The sequence below is a fragment of the Manis javanica genome, chromosome 1 (assembly GCF_040802235.1).
Source record: "Manis javanica isolate MJ-LG chromosome 1, MJ_LKY, whole genome shotgun sequence".
In the NCBI taxonomy this organism is placed as follows: domain Eukaryota; kingdom Metazoa; phylum Chordata; class Mammalia; order Pholidota; family Manidae; genus Manis; species Manis javanica.
In genome coordinates, this window is record NC_133156.1 from 169,443,761 (window position 1) to 169,467,898 (window position 24,138).

At 36.2% G+C, this 24,138-nt stretch overlaps 1 long non-coding RNA gene across 1 annotated transcript in view; it reads left to right on the forward strand.

Moving 5' to 3' along the window:
* Positions 1-3,525: 3,525 nt before the first annotated feature.
* LOC108402259 (uncharacterized) overlaps positions 3,526-24,138 on the forward strand; it is a 34,775-nt gene continuing 14,162 nt past the window's right edge. The window contains exon 1 of the long non-coding RNA XR_012133394.1: positions 3,526-4,661. This is a non-coding gene — a long non-coding RNA (uncharacterized lncRNA). The remainder of the gene's footprint in view (positions 4,662-24,138) is intronic.

Below are 24,138 nucleotides of genomic sequence, written 5' to 3' on the forward strand. Positions count from 1 at the left end.
TATGTGGTCTATTCTGGAGAATGTTCCATGTGCACTTGAGAAGAATGTATATCCTGTTGCTTTTGGATGTAGAGTTCTATAGATGTCTATTAGTTCCATCTTTTCTAGTGTGTTGTTCAGTACCTGTGTGTCCTTACTTATTTTCTGCCCAGTGGATCTATCCTTTGGGGTGAGTGGTGTGTTGAAGTCTCCTAAAATGAATGCATTGCAGTCTATTTCCCCGTTTAGTTGTGTTAGTATTTGTTTCACATATGCTGGTGCTCCTGTGTTGGATGCATATATATTTAGAATGGTTATATCCTCTTGTTGGACTGAGCCCTTTATCATTATGTAGTGTCCTTCTTTATCTCTTGTTGCTTTCTTTGTTTTGAAGTCTATTTTGTCTGATCCTAGTACTGCAACCCTGCTTTCTTCTCACTGTTGTTTGCCTGAAATATGTTTTTCCATCCCTTGACTTTTAGTCTGTGCATGTCTTTGGGTTTGAGGTGAGTTTCTTGTAAGCAGCATATAGATGGGTCTTGCTTTTTTATCCATTCTACTACTCTGTGTCTTTTGATTGGTGCATTAAGTCCATTTACATTTAGGGTGACTATTGAGAGATATGTACTTATTGCCATTGCAGGCTTTAGATTGGTGGTTACCAAAGGTTCAAGGTTAGCCTCTTTAGTATCTTACTGCCTAACTTAGCTTGCTTATTGAGCTGTTATATACACTGTCTGGAGATTCTTTTCTTCTCTCCCTTCTTATTCCTCCTCCTCCATTCTTCATATGTTGGGTGTTTTGTTCTGTGCTCTTTCTAGGAGTGCTCCCATCTAGAGCAGTCCCTGTAAGATGCCCTATAGAGGTGGTTTGTGGGAAGCAAATTCCCTCAGCTTTTGCTTGTCTGGGAATTATTTAATCCCGCCATCATATTTAAATGATAGTCCTGCTGGATACAGTATCCTTAGTTCAAGGCCCTTCTGTTTCATTGCATTAAATATATCATGCCATTCTCTTCTGGGCTGTAGGGTGTCTGTCGATAAATCTGATGTTAGCCTGATAGGTTTTCCTTTATAGGTGACCTTTTTCTCTCTAGCTGCCTTTAAAACTCTTTCCTTCTCCTTGATCCTTGCCATTTTAATTATTATATGTCTTGGTGTTGTCCTCCTTGGATCCTTTCTGTTGGGGGTTCTGTGTATTTCCGTGGTCTGTTCGATTATTTCCTCCCCCAGTTTGGGGAAGTTTTCAGCAATTATTTCTTCAAAGAGACTTTGTATCACTTTTCCTCTCTCTTCTTCTTCTGGTACCCCTATAATATGGATATTGTTCCTTTTGGATTGGTCACATAGTTCCCTTAGTATTGTTTTATTTCTGGAGATCCTTTTATATCTCTCTATGTCAGCTTGTATGCGTTCCTGTTCTCTGGTTTCTATTCCTTCAACGGCCTCTTGCATCTTATCCATTCTGCTTATAAATCCTTCCAGGGTTTGTTTCACCTCTGTGATCTCCTTCCTGACATCTGTGATCTCCTTCCGGACTTCATCCCATTGCTCTTGCATTTTTCTCTGCATCTCTTTCAGCATGTTCATGATTTTTATTTTGAATTCTTTTCAGGAAGACTGGTTAGGTCTGTCTCCTTCTCAGGTGTTGTCTCTGTGATCTTTGTCTGCCTGTAGTTTTGCCTTTTCATGGTGATAGAGATAGTTTGCAGAGCTGGTACGAGTGACAACTGGAAGAGCTTTCCTTCTTGTTGGTTTGTGGCCTTCCTCTCCCCCTTCGTGAGGTGCTGGGTTCTCGCAGGTGTGGATGTGGTCTGGATGTTTCCCTGTGTCCTCTGGTCTCTATTTTCGGAAGAGTTGTCTTTGTTATATTTTCATAGATAAATGTGGTTTTGGGAGATTTCTGCTGCTCTACTCATGCCGCCATCTTGGCTCCGCCTTCTTGTGAGGTGGTGGGTCTGTGAGCTGGCCAGCCTTTTCTTTCACTGAGCACCAGCGGGTCTTTTGGAGATAGCATCTGGGGCAGAACTGAACCCAACAGTTGGGCCCTCCAGAACCTTGGCAGTAGGCAGCAGGAAAACTTTGGCTGTCTTTTTAGTCTCTTCCCCAGGCTTCTCATGAGGAATGTCCAGCATCCCTTTCAAGGTCCCGGCTATGGATTGCACAACTCCGGTAGCCAGGCGGAGTCTGGACGTAGGCGGAGCCGCGGCAGGGGCGAGAATGCCCCGCTGCAGACGCCACAGGAAGCCCCGAGTTTCCGAGTAGCCCATCAGCAGAATTTTTAACTGGGTTGCTTGTTTTCTTATTGTTGAATTTTAGGGCTCTTTGTATACTTTGTATAATAGTCCTTTTTCCGATTTATCTTTCATAAATATTTTCTCCTAGTCTGTCGTTTGTCTTCTCATTCTCTTCAGTGTCTCTTGCAGAGCAGAAGTCTTTTATTTTAATGAAGCCCAGCTTACCAATTATTTCTTTCATGACCATGCCTTTGGTGTTGGATCTTAAAAGTCATCACCATACCCAAGGTCACCTTGAGTTTCTCCTATGTTATCTTCTAAAAGTTTTGTAATTTTGCATTTTACATTTAGATCTTTAATCCATTTTTATTTAATTCTTATGAAGCACGTAAAGTATGTATCTAGGTTTATTTTTTTTGTATGTGGATGTCCAGGTGTTCCAGCACCATTTATTGAAAAGACTCATCTTAACTCCATTGTATAACCTTTGCTCCTTTATCAAAGATCAGTCAACTGTATTTATGTGAGCCTGTTTTAGGGCTCTGTATTCTGTTCTACTTAGGTATTTGCCTGTTCTTTCACCAATACCACATGGTCTTGATTACTGTAGCTTTATAGTGAGCCTTGAAGTTGGGTAGTGTTAGTACTCCAACATTGTTCTTCAATGTTTTGTTGGCTAATCTTGGTCTTTTGCCTCTTCATATAAACTTTAGAATTTGTCAATATCTACAAATAACTTGCTGGGATTTTGATTGGTAAGGCTTTGAATCTATAAATCAAGTTGAGAATGACATATTAGGATATAGTTTTAAGATTCCATCTATCTGGCAAGTTTGTTCATAGAATGGTACAGAATTAAAAGGATGCCCATAATCTCTGTTCTTATGTGGAAAATCAAGTTTATCCAAGTGGATGGAGAAACAGTCAGAATAATGACAACTACCCTCTGGCCATCAAATAAAATGATCCAAATGTAGAGCTGATTTGTTTTAATTGTTTGAAGAGGTCCTGTTTTCTTCATTTCTGCTTTCAGGCTAAGGAAAAAGCCTTTTTGACTCATTATCATGTCATATATCTCGTTTTCCATTGATACTCTTTGGGCATCATTGGAAACAAGGTGAGTCAGATACTCTCCTGGCCCTGTAAAAATCTACAATCTAGGAGGGGAAATAATGGTATAAACACACCTGTAGTAAAAGTTTTCCTCTATCATCAGGCCCTCGACTTAGGTCTAGTACTAGTGGCACCAGCTCCCTCTCCCGCTACCCCAACCACAGACTGAATCTTCCTGATGGCCTTACAATCAATTTCAAAGGTACTTGTTTTGTTTTGCTTTTAAACACAGCTTACTCTCAAAATCACTGTTCAGCTTGTGGTGATTACCCAGCAGTTCACTCTAGGGAGGTAGTGACCTCCCTTATTCTGTCCCTCGCCGCTCTCCCCATGTTGTCTGTTCAAGATGCCTTCCTGAGCACATAACAGCTGTACAGCTCACATGGCCTTAGGCTCCCATGTCTTGGACATTTCCAGGTGTCTCAAAACTACTGGAGAGAAGGGGTTATGACCATATTTATTCTGAAATAGTACTAGTCGTTTCTGCCTCTGCATGTCTCTCTGACACCCACATAATCGTGGCTATGGCAACAACTGAAAAGTCCTAAAGCTTTCAAAGCCTTGAAGAACTGGGACCATTTTTCTTGTCTTATTTTAGTGACAGATGCTCTTCAAATGCTAATCTATATTACCAGTAAGACTCTTTAAGTGACATAAACTTAGGAAATGTTTAGTTAAAATAACCATAAAGGTTTGTTTAAAACTTTTCATAGCCTTTCCCATGCTTTCTCTAAACTTAATTGACTGAGACAGTTGTCTTTTGAGGTGCCAGAATTAACATTCTCTAACAAATTAACCATTTCAGAAATGGAAATCTAAACCACAATAGGGAAATAATTTTTTTTAAGCTAAGGAGGTTTTTTTCTACACATAATTACAATTTCAAAAGAAATAGTCATAGAGTAATGTCACAAAGTGGTGGAGTAGGCATCTCCAAACATCCATGCCTCCAGGGAAACACTGAAAAACTACCAGAAACTGTCAGAAGCAATTTTGTCAGAACTCTGGAAAAGAAAAGTTTACAGCAGCCAAGTAATTGCTATGTTAAGAAAAAACAAAAAACAAGAAAGCTTTGTGGCATTTTTACTTACCCTTGCCAAACTCTTTTCCTGGCTTGGCAGCAGTTTTGAGGACAGCAGCCCACAATCTCAGTATGAGACCTTGATTTCTTTTTCCAGGGGGACAGAGCAGATCTTACCCACAAATTATGTTTGTCTACCCTCACCTGTCTAGGGGCCATACTGAAGGATGAATACAAGGTGCTCATCTCTGGTGTGCCTTCACTGGAACTTAACTCAGGATGGAAAAGCAGCAGGTATTGCTTGAAAATATGGTAAGGAAATAAAATACACAACCACCTGGGGTGAAAGATTACAGCTGAGATGTACAATAAAATGCTTAAAAGCTGGGAGGGAGAGCCAAGGAGATGGTTTCTTTGGGATATCAGGGCATTCAAAAGCATCTGTATATATTGGGGAATTTAGAAAACACATGCATGCCCAAGACAGGATGTATACTCAGAAAAGACATGAGAAGACCCCACCTTTCGCCACTGGCTGATGTATATTTGGTGCGAGCAGCAAAAGAAAGCTGAGGCAGAACCATAAATGGTCTAAGTATTTAGAGAGTCTCCAGGCACAGAGCCAGACCATAAAGATGGGGACAGGTGTTTTGTTATTTCTGTTTTAAGATTCTGGCATTTAGTGAAATCTCTCAAAAACACTGGCTGCACACAGCTAAGTCTTTAACAATTAAAAACAGCAAACCCTGGGGAAAGGGGAGATTCTGGTTTCCAAAATTATTCTGTAATATTAAAATGTCTAGTTTTAAATAAAATTACAAAGCAAACATAGAAACAGGAAAGCATGGCCTATTTAAAGGAAAAATTAAATTTAAAGAAACCATCCCTGTGAACACCCAGACATTTCATTTCTTAGACAAACACTTAAACTATCTTAAATATGCTCGAGGTAAAGAAAATGAGGAAAACAATGTATGAACAAAATGAGAATGTCAATAAAGAAAAATAAAAAAGGAACCACATAGAAATTCTAGCACTAAAAAGTACAATAACTGAAATGAAAAAAATAGAGCTTCAGCAGCAGATCTGAGTAGGCAGAAGAACTTGAAGATGGAATGACTAAAATGATGCCATCAGGAGCAGAAAGAAAAACGAGCATAGCCTAAGGATTTTATGGGGAAACATCCAGCTTCACCAACATATGCATTATGGGGGTTCCAGAAGGAGAATAGAAAAAGAGAAGAAACAGTATTTGAAGACATAATGGCCCAAAACTTCCCATATCTGAAAGATATGAATCTACATATCCAAGAAATTCAGTAAAGTCGAAGCTGCACAAAAATCAAAGGGATCTACACTGAGACACACTGCAGTCAAATTGTTGAACAATGGAGACAGAGAATCTTAAAAGCAGCAAAAGAGAAGCAACTTCTAACATGCAAGGGCTCCTCAGTAAGATTAACAGCTAATTTCTCATCCAAAACTGATGGAAGCCAGAGGCAGTGACATGACATATTTATGGTGCTGAATGAAATAACTGTCAACAGATTATTCTATACCCAACAAAACTCAAGAATGAAAGCAAAATTAAGGTATTCACTGATAAACAAAAACTAAAAAAGTTCATACTAGTAAGCTTGTCCTAAAGAAATGCTAAAGAGCATCCTGGCTGAAATGAAAGGACACTAGGCAGTAACTTAAAGCCATATGAAAAAATGAACACCAGAAAAGGTAACTACATTGGTAAAAATAAAAGCCAGTATTGCACTTTTGGTTTGTAAGTTCTCTTTCTGCTATCTGAGTTAAAGCAAATGCATACAAAAATAACTACAAATCCATATTAATGTGCACACAATGTAAAGAGTTGGAAGCTAAGACAACAAACAACGAGGATGGACTGAAATGTATGAGTGTAGTTTTTAAACCATTGAAGCAAAATTAGTATTATTCAAACTAGAATATTTTAAATTTAAGATGTTAGTTGTAACTATTAAGGTAACTGTTAAGAATATAACTAAAATTTGTATAGAAAAGGAAAAAATGGGAATCAAAATTGTATACTATAAAGTTTCAACTAAATATGAAAAAAGGCAGTTATGGAGGAATTGAACAAAAAACATACAGAAAACAAATAGCTGAACAAGAGAAGTCCTTATGAGTAATCAAATATAAACTCCAATTAAAAGGCATATTTGGAGAAAAGATAAATATAATTCAGCTATATGCTAACTCATACAAAGATACAAAGACAAAATTTTAAAAGTAAAAAGATGGAAAAAATATTCTATGGGAATAGTAATCTAAAGGGACCTGGGGTGTCTAAACTGTTATCAGACAAAATAGATTTTAAGTAAAAAAATATTACAAGAGACAAATGAGGACATTAAATATTGATAAAAGGGTCAGTCCACCAAGAGGATATAACAACCATATATGCACTTACCAACAGAGCTCCAAGATATATGAAGCAAAGGTTGTCAGAATTGAAGAGAAATGGTTCTACAATAAAACTTTCAGTATTAAGCAGAACAGTCAAGCATACAATCAAGGAAATAGAGGACTAACAACACTATATAGTATTTCTCAAGTTAAATTGCCAAGTTAAAGTTCTAGGTGAAAAAAGGGCAGAACATGTATAGTAAATTAGCATTGTATTAAACAAAGGAATACACATACACACATGTAACCTAAATCAATTAGGCCTAACAGACAATTACAGAATACTACACCGAACAACAGAATATATGTTGTTTTCAAATGATACATCCTCTAGGATGAACCATATGTAAGGCCCTAAAAACAAGTCTCAAGAAATTTAAAAAGATTGAAATCATAATAAGTATCTTTTCTGATCACAAAGTAATGAAACCAGAAATCACTAACAGAGGGAAACTGGAAAACTCACAAATATGTGGAAATTAACATAATCTTAACCAAAGGGTCAAAGAAAAGAAATCAACAGAAATTAGAAAATATACTGAGATGAATGAAAATGTAAAGATGATATGCCAAAACATAGGGCATGAAGCAAAAATGTTGCTGAGAGGGAGACTTATATCTGTACTAAATTAAAAAATATATTAATGTAAATAATAAAATACATAAAGTGGAAAGTATACATTAAAAAAGAAAAATACCTCAGATCAGTAACATAACTATACCTTAAGAAACTAACGAAAGAAAAGCAAACTAAATCCAGAGATAGCAGACAAAAATGAAAAGATTAGAGTGGAAATAAGTGAAGTTGGAAACAGATAAACATTAGAGAAAAATCAACAAAACCAAAAGATAGTTTTATGAAAAGATCAACAACACTAATCTTTAGATTGACTAAAAAGGGGAGGAGAGTGAGAAGACGCAAATTACTAAAATCAGAGGACAGTACTACCAGTATTACACAAATTAAGAGGATTATAAGAAAGTAATATGAAAACTATATGTCAACAAATTAGATAACTGAAATGAAATGGGAAAAATCTATAGAAATGAGAAAATCCCCAGAAACACATAAACTACCAAAACTGAATAACTGAAAATCTGTATAGATCTATAACAAGTAAGGAGACAAACAAGAATTAAAAAAAAGTCCCAACAAAGAAAAACTAGGACCAGGTAGGTGGCTTCTTTGGTGAAATTCTACCAAGCATTTAAAGAAAAATAGCACCAATCTTTCTCAAACTCTTCCCCAAGAACTGAATAGGAGGAAACATTAAATCATTCCATAATACCAGCAATACCCCAAAGCCAAAGCCAGACAGACAAAGATACCACAGGAAAAGAAATGACTACACATATCCTTTATGGACATAGCTGAAAAATCAACACAATGTCAGAAAATTAAATCCAGTGGTATATTAAAAGGAATATACCATGACGAAGTGAAATTTATTCCAGGAATGTTAAGGGTGGTTCAACATACGAAAATTAAGCAAAGTAATGCAGCATACTAATAGAATGAAGGAAACAAACACCTGATCATCTCAATTGATGCATAAAGGCATTTGAAAAAAATCCAACACACTTTCAGGACAGAAAACACTCAAACTAGAAATATAAGGCAACTTTTTCAATGTGTTACAGGATATATATAAAAAGTGCACAGCTAATGTCATACTCAGCAGTGAAAAACTGAAAACTTTGCCCTTAAGGGCACAAACAAGCCAAGAATATACAATGGAGAAAGGACAGTCTCTTCGATAAATGGTGTTGGGAAACTGGACAGCCACATGCAAAAGAATGAAACTGGACCATTGCCTTACACCATACACAGAAATTAGCTCAAAATGGATTAGACTTGAACATTAGACCTGAAAACAAAACTCCTAGAAGAAAACAGGCCTCTTGACACAGGTTTTGATGGTATTTTGAATCTGACACCAAAAGGAAAAGGAAAAATAAATAAATAGGACTACATCAAAATAAAAGACTTCTGCACAGCAAAGGAAACCAACCAAATAAAAAGGAAATCTACTGAATAGGAAAAAATATTTGCAAATCCTGTTATCTCATAAGGGGTTAATATACAAAATAGATAAAGAACTTAAATAATTCTGTAGCAAAAAAAAAAAAAAATCCAGTTAAAAACGGGCACATCTAAATAGACGTTTTTCCAAAGATATACAGATGGCTAGTAGGCACATGAAAACATGCTCAACATCAGGGAAATGCAAATCAGAACAACAAAGATAACACCTCATACCTGTTAGAAGGGCTATATCAAAAAGAGGAGAAATAACAGGTGTTGGTGAGACTGTGAAGAAAAAAAAAGTCATGCCCTCTTGGTAGGAATGTAAACTGGTGTAGCCACTATGGAAAACAGTATGGAGATTTCTCAAAAAAATTAGAACTACCACATGATCCAGCAATTCTACTTCTGAGTATTTATCCAAAGAAAATGAAACATTAACTCAAAAAAATGTATCACCTCCATGTTCATTGTAGCATTATTTACAGTAAACATATACATAATGGAATATTCTTCAACCATAAAAAAGAATGAAATCTTGTCATTTGCAGCAACACACAGATGAACCTTGAAGGCCTTATGCTAAGTGAAATAAGTCAGAGAAAAAGACAATCTCATGAGGAAGGTGAAAAGAAAGGAACGACACATGCTTGTAGGTGTAGAGAACAGATTGGGGTTGCCAGAGGTGGGGGGGGCACAGGGCTATTTATGAGAAATACGTAAAGGGGGTCAAAAGGTAAAATAACAATTAAAAAGCTGGAGTCAGGCAACAAAACTAAGATCCAATGGATGTACATGCTCATCTCTAAAAGAGGAAATAATGCCAGCTGCTTTAAGTTGCTGGAGGATTATGATATAACATGAAAAAGTGTTCAGTGTGCGCGAAAGTGTTCAGTGCAGCATTTAGTTCACAGTAAGTATCTGTTCCCTGTTTGTTACAATTGAGGTGAGGAAGAACTTTTTTAAAACCTTGCTATTGATTTCTGTCAGACCAGTTATTCTGGACCCCTGAACTAGGCGACTCCTCTTGCATCTTCTTACATAGGTACACTTGTTAAGTGATCAAACTTTTTCCTTTAGAAAAAAAAATCTCCCAGCTTCAGGCACTAGAGAAAGAGAAACTGTTTAACAAAACACTGAAAATCTAGGGAGATGGTAAAGCAGGAATTTGGAAGTCTGAGGGAAGAAAAGCTGAGGGATTACAAGGGAAAATGAAAGATGGAGCCCAGAGTTAATCTTTCTGAGAAATAAATACCCTTTCTAGTTGTCTAGAATGGGTAAGAAATCGTGTCAGGAAAACAGAGAAGGGGCCAAGGGAAATCCTTACATCTGGAATGCCAAGACCATTCAATGGGGAAAGAACAATCCTTTCAACATGCAGGGTTAGAAAACTAGATATCCATTATTTCAAAAAAAATGAAGTTTCATTCTTTATACCACATACAAATACTAATTCAAAATGGATCAAAACTAAATTTAAGAGTTTAAACTCCCTAAAGAAAATGAGCAAATCTCATGTCTTTGGATTTGGCAATGGTTTCTTAAATATTACTCCAAAAGCACAGCCAAAAATTAAAGAAGAGATGAATTAGACCATTAAAATTTTTTTAAATTGCATTAAAGGACACTATCAGAGTGAAAAGAAATGCCACAGAATGGAAGAAATATTTTCAAATAATATCTTTAAGGGTTTAATGTCCACAGTATATAAAGAACTCTTGTAAGTCAACAAAAACACAACCCAGTTAAAAAAAATAGGCAAAGCCATTTGCAACAACATGGATGGAGCTAGAGGGTATTGTGCTCAGTGAAATAAGTCAGGTGGAGAAAGACAAGTACCAAATGATTTCACTCATATGTGGAGTGTAAGAAAAAAGGAAAACTGAAGGAACAGAATAGCAGTAGAATCACAGAACCCAAGAATGGACTAACAGTTACCAAAGGGAAAGGGACTGGGGAGGATGCATGGGAAGGGAGGGACAAGGTCAGGGAAAAAGAATGAGGGCATTACAATTAACATATATAGTGTGTGGGGGGCACAGGGAGGGCTGCACAACACAGAGAAGACAAGTAGTGATTTTACAGCATCTCACTATGCAGATGGACAGTGACTGTGAAGGGGTATGTGGGGGGGACTTGGTGAAGGGGGGAGCCTAGTAAACATAGTGTTCTTCATGTAATTGTAGATTAATGATACCAAAGTAAAAAAAAATAAAAATAAAAATAAATAAAAAAAATAGGCAAAGGACTTGAACAGACATTTCTCCAAAGATATTTAAATGGACAATGTGCACATGAAAAGATGCTCAACATCATTAGGGAGATGTAAATCAAACCACAATGAGAGCACACTTCACACCTATGAGGATATACTTTAAAGTTAAGTATATAATTACCATATGACCTACAAATACCACTTCCAGGTATATTCCCCAAAGGGTTGAGAACAGGGACCCAGAAAGTTGTACATCAGTGTTCATAACATCATTATTCCCAACAGCTAAAAGGTGAAAATGACCCAAATATCCATCACTAGATGAATGGATTTACAAAATGTGGGTGTATACACACACACACACACACACACACAATGAAATAATTTTCAGCCATAATTTGAAAGCATTATGCTAAGTGAAGTAAACCAGATAATAAAGGACAAATATTGTATGATTCAATTTTATGAAGTACCTAGAATATACAAATCTATTAATGGGTCAGAGACCTATTGGGCTGGGGAGAAAAATGAGTTATTTCTTAATGGGTACGGTTTGTGTTTGAGGCGATGCAAAGATTTAGAAGTAGATGATGGTGATGGTTACACAGACTTATGAATGCCACTTCATTGTACACTTAAAAATGGTTAAAGTAAAATGCAAATTAAAACCACAATGAGATATCACCTCACACCAGTTAGGAAGGCCACTATCCAGAAGACAAACAACAACAAATGTTGGCGAGGATGCAGAGAAAGGGGAACCTATGGAGGTTCCTCAAAAAACTAAAAATAGAAATACTATTTGACCCAGGAATTCCATTCCTAGGAATTTACCCTAAGAATGCAGGATCCCAGCTTGGAAAAGATGTATGCATGCCTATGTTTATTGCAGCACTATTTACAATAGCCAAGAAATGGAAGCAACCTAAGTGTCCACCAGTAGATGAATGGATAAAGAAGATGTGGTATATATACACAATGGAATAGTATTCAGCCATAAAAAAACAAATCCTACCATTTGCAACAATACAGATGGAGCTAGGGGGTATTATGGTCAGTGAAATAAGCCAGGAGTAGAAAGACAAGTATCAGATGATTTCACTCACCTGTGGAGTAGAACAACTAAGCAAAAAACAAAACTGAAGGAAAAAAGCAGCAGACACACAGATTCCAAGAAGGGACTAGCGGTCACCAAAGAGAAGAGGTTGGGGAAGATGGGTAGGGAGGGAGGGAGAAGGGGATTAAGGGGTATTATGATTAGTACACATAATGTAGGGGGGACATAGGGAAGACAGAATAGCACAGAGAAAACAAGTAGTGACTCTATAGCATCTTACTACGCTGATGGACAGTGACTGCTATGGGGTTGGGGGTGGGAGACTCGATTATATGTGTGAATGTAGTAACCACAATGTTGCTCATGTAATTGTATATTAATGATACCAAAAAATTTTTTAATGGTTAAAGTAGCACATTTTGATATTTTTTGCAAAAATTAATTTATAAATGTTTAATTTTACTAAATCATTATTTTTGAATATTTGAGACAACCACATGGTTATTTCACCTCTTAATATATAAATATGATATGAAACTAGCAATATATTCCTCAATTTGTTTTGGACATGACATTCCATTTTTTAATACAGTGTTGGACTTCAATATGCCAACATCTTATCTTTTACCAAGTATGCATACAAGTTTAATACTGTCCTCTGGTTTCCTATTCTTATACTGTGCTTGTCAGATTTGGGGCTCAACTGTACTAGCCTTACAAAATCCAGTGAGTTTTCAGTTTTCTCTCCTCTTGGCTACTTTGCATAAAGTAAAAATGGACTGTTTTCTGTTTGGCACAAACTCACTTGTAAAATTTTCTGTGCCTGGTACCTTTTGGAGGGTATGAGTGGTGCAGGGATTTTTTACTAACAATTCAATTATTTTAATAATATTCAGATTTTCAATTTTGATAATTTTTCTATATTGTCCATTTTAAAATTTTTATATAATATTCACTAATGATTTTTAAAAATCTCTACTATATTTATAATGGATTTTTATTGATTTTGTTCATTTGCACTTTTTTCATCAGTCTTCCCAGTTTTTACTAATTTTCAAAGTCAGCTTTTTATTATTTCCATTTCTTAATTTCTGCTTTTATTTTTATTACTCTCTTCTTTCTGTATACTGAGGTTACTTTTTCTTCCTTATTGTGTTTTTTTCCCAGACATTTCCCCTTTGGTAACTGCAAGTCCCTTCTTGGAATCTTTGAGTCTGCTGTTTTGTTCCTTCAGTTTGGCTTCATTATTACACTCCACAAATGAGGGAAATCATTTGATACTTATCTTTCTCTGCCTGGCTTATTTCACTGAGCATAATACCCTATAGCTCATTCCATGTTGTTGCAAATGGTATGATTTGTTGTCTTCTTATGGCCAAATAGTATTCCATTGTGTATATGTACCATATCTTCTTTATCCATTCATTTACTGATGGACACATAGTTTGCTTCCCTATCTTGGCTATTGTAAATAGTGCTGCAATAAACATAGGGGTGCATATATCTTTTTGAATTTGTGATCTTATTTTCCTTGGGTAAATTCCTAGTAGTGGAATTCCTGGGTCAAATGGTACTTCTATTTTTAGTTTTTTGAGGAACATCCATATTGCTTTCCACAATAGTTGGACTAGTTTACATTCCCACCAGCAGTGTAGGAGGGTTCCCCTTTCTCAACACCCTTGCCAGCATTTATTCTTCATAGTCTTTTTGATGTTGGCCATCCTTACTGGTGTGAGATGGTATCTCATTGTGGTTTTAATTTGCATTTCCCTGATAATTAGTGATGTGGAGCATCTTTTCATGTGCCTGTTGGCCATCTGAATTTCTTCTTTGGAGAACTGTCTATTTCATATCCTCTGCCCATTTTTTAATCGGGTTATTTACTTTTTGGGTGTTGAAGTGTGTGAGTTCTTTATGTATTTTGGATGTTAACCCCTTGTCGGATATGTCATTTTCAAATATATTCTTACTGTAGGATGCCTTTTTATTCTACTGATGGTGCCCTTTGCTGTACAGCAGCTTTCTAGCTTGATGTAGTCCCATGAGTTCATTTTTGCTTTTGTTTCCCTTGCTCGAGGACATGCATTCAAGAAAAAGTCGTTCATGTTTATATTCAAGAAATTTTTGCCTATGTTTTCTTGTAAGAGTTTTATGGTTTTTGACTTACATTCAGGTCTTTGATCCATTTTGAGTTTACTTTTGTTTATGGAGTTAGACGATAATCCAGTTTCATTCTCTTACATATAACTGTCCAGTTTTGCCAACACCAGTTGTTGAAGAGGCTCTCATTTCCCCATTGTATATCCATGGCTCCTTTATCGTATATTAATTGACCATATATGCTTGGGTTAATATCTGGACTCTCTATTCTGCTCCACTCATCTATGGGTCTATTCTTGTGCCAGTACCAAACTGTCTTGGTTACTGTAGCTTTGTAGTAGAGCTTAAAGTTGGGGAGCATAATCACCCCAGCTTTATTTTTCCTTCTCAGGATTGCTTTGGCTATTCAGGGTCTTTTGTGGTTCTGCACGAATTTTAGAATTATATGCTCTAGTTTGTTGAAGAATGCCATTGGTAGTTTGATAGAGACTACACTGAATCTGTAGATTGCTTTAGGCAGGATGGCCATTTTGACAATATTAACTCTTATCCATACGCATGGTATGTATTCCATTTATTGGTATCTTAATTTCTCTGTCTTGTAGTTTTAAGGGTATACGTCTTTCATTTCCTTGGTTAGGTTTTTTCCTAGGTACTTTATTCTTTTTGATACAATTGTGAATGGAATTGTTTTCTTGATTTCTCTTTCTGCTAGTTCATCATTAGTGTATAGGAATGCAAGAGATTTCTGTGTATTAATTTTGTATCCTGCAAAACTTTGCTGAACTCTGATATTAGTTCTGGTAGTTTTGGAGTGGAGTCTTTAGGGTTTTTTATGGACAATATCATGTCATCTGCAAACAGTGACAGTTTAACTTCTTCCTTGCCAATATGGATGCCTTTTATTTCTTTGTATTGTCTGATTGCCGTGGCTAGGACCTCCAGTACTGCGTTGAATAAAAGTGGGTATCCTTGTCTTGTTTCCAATCTTAGATGAAACGCTTTTGGCTTCTCACTGTTAAGTATGATGTTGGCTGTGGGTTTATCATGTACGACCTTTATTATGTTGAGGTACTTGACCTCTATACCCATTTTGTTGGAGTTTTTATCATGAATGGATGTTGAATTTTGTCAAATGCTTTTTCAGCATCTGTGGAGATAATTATGTGGTTTTTGTCCTTTTTGTTGATGTGGTGGATGGTGTTGATGGATTTTCTAATATTGTACCATCCTTGCATTCTGGAATAAATCCTACTTGATCATGATGGATGATCTTTTTGATGTCTTTTTGAATTCGATTTGCTAGTATTTTGTTGAGTATTGCTGCATCTGTGCATCAGCAATATTGGTCTGTAATTTTCTTTTACTGTGGTATCTTTGATTTTGGTATTAGAGTGATGCTGGCCTCACAGAATGAGTTTGGAGGTATTCCCTCCTCTTTTACTTTTTGGAAAACTTTAAAAAGGATGAATATTAGGTCTTTACTAAATGTTTAGTAAAATTCAGCAGTGAAGCCATCTGGTCCAGGTGTTTTGTTTTTAGGTAGTTTTTTGATTACCAGTTCAATTTCACTGCTGGTAATTGGTCTGTTCAGATTTTCTGTTTCTTCCTGGGTCAGCCTTGGAAGATCATATTTTTCTAGAAAATTGTCCATTTCTTCTAGGTTATCCAGTCTGTTAGCATATAATTGTTCATAGTATTCTCTATTAATTCTTTGTATTTGTGGTGTCCGTGGTGATTTTTCCTTACTCATTTCTGATTCTGTTTATTTGTGTAGACTCTTTTTTTCTTCTTGGTAAATCTCTCTAGGGGCTTATCTATTTTGTTTATGTTCTCAAAGAACCAGCTACTGCTTTCATTGGTTCTTTTTATTGTCTTGTTCTTCTCAATTTTATTTCTGTTCTAATCTTTATTATGTCCCTCCTATTGACTTTGGACCTCATTTGTTCTTCTTTCTCTAGTTTCATTGTGAGTTTAGACTGTTCATATGGGATTGTTCTTCTCCCCTGAGGTAGGCCTGTATTGCAATATACTTCCCTTTCCTTTGCTGCATCTCACAGATTTTGCAGTGTTGAATTATTGCTTTTATTTGTCTCCATATATTGCTTGATCTCTGTTTTTATTTGGTCACTGATCCATTGATAATATTTAACAGCATGTTGTTAAGACTCCATGTGATTGTGGGATTTTTTGTTTTCTTTCCGTAATTTATTTCTAGTTTCATACCTTTTTGGTCTGAGAGGCTGGTTGGTACAATTTCAATCTTTTTGAATTTACTGAGGCCCTTTTAGTGGCCTAGTATATGATCTATTCTTTAAAATGTTCCATGTGCACTTGAGAAGAATGTGTATCCTGCTGTTTTGGGGTGTAGAGTTCTGTAGATGTCTGTTAGGTCCATCTGTTCTGTGTTGCTTAGTGCCTCTGTCTCCTTACTTATTTTCTGTCTGGTTGATCTGTCCTTTGGAGTGATTGATGTGTTGGAGTCTCCTAAAATGAATGCATTGCATTCTATTTCCGTCTTTAATTCTGTTAGTATTTGTTTCACATATGTAGGTGCTCCTGTGTTGGGAGCATAGATATTTATAATGGTTATATCTTCTTGTTGGATTGACCCCTTTATCATTATGTAATGTCCTTATCTCTTGTTACTTTGTTTTGAAGTCTATTTTGTCTGATACAAGTATTGCAACTGTTGCTTTTTTCTCCCTATTAGTTGCATGAAATATCTTTTTCCATTCCTTCACTTTTAGTCTGTGTATGTCTTTGGGTTTAAAGTGAGTCTCTTATAGGCAGCATGTAGATGGTTCTGGTTTTTTACCAATTCAGTGACTCTGTCTTCTGATTGATGCATTCAGTCCATTTACATTTAGGGTAATTATCAAAAGATACGTACTTATTGCCACTGCAGGCTTTAGATTCGTGGTTACCAAAGTTTCAGGGGTAACTTCCTTACTATCTAACAGTCTAAGCCACTTAGTATACTATTACAAACACAATCTAAAGGTTTTTTTTTTTCCTCCTTCTCCATTCTTTATATATTAGGTATCATTTGTCTTATCTATCCCTTGACTTGACTTTGGGAGTGGTTGATTTGAGTTACATCTGCTTACTAATTAATTGGTTTATTACTTTCTTTACTAAGGTTTTATTTCTTCTGGTGATAACTCTTTAACCTTAGGAACACTTCCATCTATAGCAGTCCCTCTAAAATATACTGTAGAGATGGTTTGTGGGAGGTAAATTCTTTCAGCTTTGGCTTATCTGGAAATTATTTAATCCCTCCTTCAAATTTAAATGATAATATTGCCGGGTGGAGTATTCTTGGTTCAAGGCCTTTCTGCTTCATTGCAATTAAATATATCATGCCACTCCCTTCTGGCCTGTACCGTTTCTGTTTAGAAGTCTGATCAGTCTGATGGGATTTCCTTTGTATGTGATCTTAATTTTCTCTCTGGCTGCTTTTAATAGTCTGTCCTTATTCTTGATCATTGCCATTTTAATTATTATGTCTTGGTGTTGTCTTCCTTGGATCCCTTGTGTTGGGAGATCTGTGTACCTCCATGACCTGAGTGACTATCTCCTTCCCCAGCCTGGGGAAGTTTTCAGCAATTACCTCTTCAAAGATACCTTTGATCCCTTTTTCTCTTCTTCTGATACCCCTATAATGCGAACATTGTTGTGTTTGGTCACACAGTTCTCTTAATATTTTTTCATTCCTAGAGATTCTTTTTTCTCTCTGTGACTCAGCTTCTTTGTATTCCTCTTCTCTAATTTCGTTTACTGTCATCTAATCTTTTAAATTCGTCCATTATGTTTCTTTTCAGATACTGTATTCTTTAACGTTTGTATCTCATTCCTGAATTCATCCCTGAGTTCTTCAATATTTTCCTGTGGCGCTGTGAGCATGTTTATGGTTTTTATTTTGAAATCTGTTTCAGGAAGGTTGATGAGTTCAGTTTCACTTGCCCTCTTTCTGGTGTTTATGGGATTTTGGTTTGAACCAGGTTCCTTTAATGTTTCATATTTGTAGGTGGCACCCTCTAGTGTCCAGGAGCTGTATACTCTCTGGAGCTGTTCAACCTCTGGATCTATGGTAGGGGTAGGAGGGGAGCAGCGCTGGTGCCTGTTAGGAGGTGGTCTTTCCTGCTTCCCGGCTGTAGTGCCTGTCTTCACTACCAGGCCCAGTGGGCCGAGCATGCTGGGAGAAGTGTCTATGCTTTGCATTTGTAGCTGCCATAAGCAGGGCTGCCCTTTGCCTGGCCTTGGGCAATGGTTTGTGAGCTGGTGCCAGCTAGAAGGAAGGCGCAGCAGGCTGCCTATCATGGTTGGGGGCCTTGGAGATGCCCCCAGGGGGATGGAGCATCTGAAGCTCAAGTTCCCAAGCTGCTGGGCAGAGCATGCCCAGACAATTTGGTCCATCTGTCCTTTCTTGTGAGCAGCAAGCTCTGTGCAATGCTTTCTCCTTTAGCAGCCTTCTTGCTGTTAGGAAGTGTCTCAGACTGCCCTCCTTTCTTTTGTCCCAGAGCAGCCGGGTGTGGGTCCTTATTTACCATAAGCGGCTGGGATCTCAGTGTCTCAAAGTACTCTGGCCTGTCTCAGCTTTCCAACCCCACTAATTTCCAGAATACCATGTAATGTAGGTTCATGGTCTCAGGGCAGATCTCCATTGCTGGGTGTTTAGCAGTCGTAGGCCTCCAGCCCTTCCCTGCTGTTTCTCTTCCTCCCTGCAGGGAGCTGGGGTGGGGAAAGGGCTAGGTTCCCTCTGGATCATGGCTTTGGTACCTTACCCTTTTCCTTGAGGTCTGCTGGTTTCCCCAGGCGTAGACAGTCTGCTGCAGCCTTCTTTCCTGTTGCTCTTTCAGGTTTTGATGTATTTGTTATATTTTCATATTATATGTGGCTTTGGGAGGAGGTTTTTGTCTCACCTCTCATGATGCCATCTTTAATCCCTCAAACTCTCAGTATGATTTTTAAACATTAAACCAATACTGCATTTCTGGGTTTAACTCCACAGGGTCATATTACCCATTACACACACATACACAGAATACAAATATAATTACCATGTCAAAATATACAATAACATTATAATCAGAGACAAAGAAGGGTATTACTCAATGAAGTGGTTAATCCAAATGATAGTATTAAGGAACTTTAATATCCTGCTTACACCAACAAACAGATCATCCTAACAGAAAACTGGGGTGTTGTGGGGCTTAAACAACACATTGAGGCAGATGGACCTAATGGATATATAAAGAACATTCTGCGTAAAAGCATCAGAATACACATTCTTTTTAAGTACCAGTGGAATATTCTCCATGGTAGATCATGTGTTAAGCCACAAAACAAGTCTTAATAAATTTAGTAAGACTGAAATCTGATAGCAAACATCTTTGTTGATGACATTGATATGAACCTAGAAATCAAGTATAAGAACCAGAAAATTTACAAATACGTGGAGATTAAACATGCTACTAAACAATGGGTAATAGAAGAAATCAAAGAGAAAATCAGAAAACACCATGAAGCAAATGAAAATGGAAATACAATGTACCAAAATTTAGGAGATGCAGGAAAACCAGTTCTAAGTTCACAGTGATAAATGCATCAAAAAACAAGGGAAAGATCTCAAACAACCCAGCATTATACCTCAATGCACTAAGAAAAGAACAAATGAAGCCCAAAGTTAGAAGAAGAAAGGAACAAAGATCAGAGTGTTCAGAAATAAAAGTGACTAAAAGACAATGGAAAGGATCAATGAACCTAAAGCTACTTTTAAAAGATAAACAAAATTGGCATATTATTTTACTACACTCACCAAGAAAAAGAGAGGATTCAAATAAATCAAATCAGAAATGAAACAGATATTACAAATGATACAACACAAGGATCCTATGAGACTACTATGAACACGTACACATCAACTCATTTGGGAACCTATAAGAAATAGATAAATTCCTAGAAACATACAACCTACCAAAACTGAGTCATGAATAGAAAATCTAAGCAGACCAATTACTAGTAAGATCAAATCAGTAATAAAAAATCTCCCAACAACAACATTCTAGGACCAGATGGTTTCACTGGTGATTTCTATCAAACATTCAAAGAATAATATCAATCCTTAAACTCCCAAAGATTAGGAGAGACACTTCCAAACTCATTTTATGACACCAGCATTAGTTGAATGCCCAAACCAGACAAGGAACCACCCAAACAATACAGGCCAGTATCCTTGATGAACATAGCAAAAATCCTCAACATATTAGGAAACTTAATGCAACAGTACATTAAAAGGGTCATACACCATGATCAAATGCAGTTTATTCAGGCATGCAAGGATGGTTGAACCTGCTAAAACCAATCAGTATTATATACTACATTAACAAAATGAAGGCTAAAAATTGTATGATCATCTCTGTATTCAGAAAAAGCATATGGCAAAATTCAACATCCATTTACAATTTTAAAAAGTGAGTATAGAGTGAATGTGTATCAACACAACTAAGGTCATAGATGACAAGCCCACAACTAAGATAAAATTAAATACAAATAAAAACATGAAATCTTAGTAGTCCTATGTTTGTTAAACTGGATCCAGTTTAAAATCTTCTTACCCCACATTTTATTTAAATGCTTCTACTAACCATTTAAAAATAAGTATTAAGTATATATATATATTTTTGCAGAGATTACATGAACACTTGTTTTAGGAGGTTATAATTTGGGACAACTGGATATTATAAGGACAGCTCAGGATTACAGACCAGTATCATTCATTAACAAAGATCTAAATACCTCCAAAATATATTACTTACAACACATGTAAATTTAAGCCTTCTTTTTCTTATGCATACATTTAAAGCTGTAAATTTCCCTTAAAGCACTGTTATAAGTGAACCCCACCATTTCAAAGTATGTTTTTATTATTCAGTTCCAAATACCTAATTTCTATTGTGATTTCTTCATTGATCAATAGGTTACTTAGAAGTGCACTGCTTAATTTCTCAACATCTGGGAATTTATAGTTATCTTTGTTATTAATGATTAAATTCCATTGTCATAGAACACATTCTACATGATTTCAACTTAGATAATTGAAATTTACCGTTGCTTTTTTTGTCGATGGTATGCTTTCTGGGTAAATCAATGTGCACTTGAAAGGAACATGTACTTTGTAGTCATTGGCCCTTAGTGCTCTAATCAATGTCAATTTGATCAATTTGTCTGACAGCTACAAATACTTTGTATTGGGTTTATGTCTTATTTATTTTATCAGTTATAGAAAGGCTGCTTAGAATCTCCATGACTGTGTATTATTTTCCCTTTGAATTCTGTCAAATTTTTCTTCATATTAGGTACATACCTAATTTAAGATTATTTTATCTTCCTGTGAGTTGATTCTTTCATGATAAAACTTTCTCTCTGGTAATACCCTTTATATTAAAATCATTTTGATATTAACATAGCCATACTTTTGCTTTCATATGATAAGTGTATGGTCTCATTTTTTTCTATACTTTTAATCTAGAGTCAAACTGTATCTTCCATAAATTGTATATAACTGAGTCTTATTTAATCCCATCAGACCTTCTTTTACTTGCACTGGAGTATTTAGAAAAGGGCCAGTTGTTCATTCCTTCTAAACAATTAAAAAAAAAAAAGAATGTCATTTTCTCATTCAATTACAAAGGCTTTTCCTATTTTGGTTTATTTTTGTAAAACATACAAAGTTGACCATTTTAACCACTTTTATGTACATAATTCACGGTAGTAAGTATACTTACAATGTTGTGCAACCATCACCACTATCCATCTCCAGAACATCTCATCATGAACAGAAAACTCTATCCATGCAACACTAACTCCCCTTCCCCCTGCCTCCCAGCCTCAGCAACCATAATTCTTTCTGTCTCTATGAAATTCCACTCTTCTAGGAATAGGACTATTCCTCATTTAAGTGGAATCAAACAATGTGTCCTTTCATGTTTGGCTTATTTCACTTAGCATGTCGTCAAAATTCATTCATGTTGTAGCATGTCTCAGAATTTCCTTTTTAAGAGTGAAAACTATTCCATTGTATGTATATGCCACATCTTGTATATCCATTTATCATTTGAAAGACATTTGGGTTGCTTTCATCTTTGGCTCTTGTGAATGCTGCTATGAATGTGAGTGTACAAATATATTTAAATCCTTGCTTTGCAATTCTCTTTAGTGTAAACCTAGGAGTGAATTGCTGGATCATATAATTCTGTGTTTAACTTTTTGAGGACCTTTTACCCAGACTTCTAAAAAGTTTCATTATCACTGTTGTTTAAGTTATCCAGGAATTTTCAACTTCCCTGGTACACAATTTTTTCTTCTATGATGAGGGGTTAATTTTCTTTGCTAAGGATATCCCTTGAAGTTCCTTCAGCAAGAGTCTTAAAATAAACTTTTTTTGTCTGAAAGTGTCCATGAAGAATAGGGCAAAGAATTTTGCTGGGTCTAGACTTTTGCTTTCTCATGTTCTCCAGCATAGTAAGAATGGCGTCTGCTTTTCTTTGGACTTCCACTGTTGGGTGTTGAAGAAGTTGGCTGTTGGGTTACTCTGGCACTCTGTTGAAGATATTTTGCCTAATTGCTTTTAAGCACCTATTTGTTTGGGGGAATTCTTCTACTACTATTAAATACTATGGAGGTGAGGATTTTATCTTGCTTGATATGGCTGGGTTTCTTCAATCTGATCAGCACATGCAAACTTTAGGTCTCTGAAGACCACCATCCTCCACTATTCTTACTCACTGCCTATCAAACCTTTTATTTTTTTGTGTGCCCTGAGTTAACATGAATTTCCTGTTATTCAGTGCTATATTGTATATTGTTACCAATTTCCTGGTTCATAAAATAAGTTTTTTAACTCATCTGCTGCATTTGTAATTTTAACTGTTTCATTTCTACAAATACTATTTAGCTTCTTTCAAAAATCTGGACATTTCTGATATTCAGTCTTTCATATTCCTAAACTCTGATTTCTTTAAACATATTAACTATTTCAGAATATCAAGTATTGGATCATTTCAGAATCTGTAAACTTTGCAGGTTTAATATGGAGGTTCAATAGGAGGTTCCTGTTGACTCTTATTCATGGTGGCTGTCTTTATATTTGTTGTTAAAGTGAGCTTTATTGTGAGAAACTGTCCTTGGAACTACCTGTGGGACTCCTTTGAGGCCTGGCTTGGAGGTTGTTCCCTCTAAAGAAGATACAAGTTTTCTTACTCTTTTGGCTTAGTGGGTATTTCTGAGCAACAGTGTCAATTCTTGAGCCAAACCTGCTTAGATTCTGTTAAGAAATTTCCGAGGAAGAGGTTTCCCACTGAGATAGGCAGGTATTTCTCTTTCAGGAAAATTTGTTGTTTTTGAATGTTCAGCCTTAAAAGGTTTTTGCTTGAAGGAGACTGGCATCAGGCAGGGACCTCTTCACCTTCTACTCTGAGCCCACAGATAACAACCCAGCTGAGGCCGTGTCCATTCTACTTAATTTTAATTTAATTCCTTTCAGTACAGCTAAAGCTGTCTAGGACAATCAAGGAGCTACACACAAGTGGCTTCTTTATGAATTTTCTTCTTCATAGAAATAACTATTTTATATACGACTGTTCTAAAACTTCTAATAATCTCATTTTCCTTTGTAAATAAAGGCCAGAAGAGAGAGACAAAGTATTTCTATCTCTTACCATTTAGAACCATTTAACTAGTCACTATTTATTTTTCTGGTTAATGCCCATTTCTAAATTTAGTTAATTGGTGATATTTCTTTGCAAAAGTATAACAGGGCTTCCAGTTGGCTAGGAAGAAAATTCTTTGCATGTCAGCATTGTAATAATCACTCAGAAATCACTACAGCATCTAATTTCTTTGCTTTTAAGAAAGCTTCCAAGGCAATCTCTTACATCTATAACCTTTG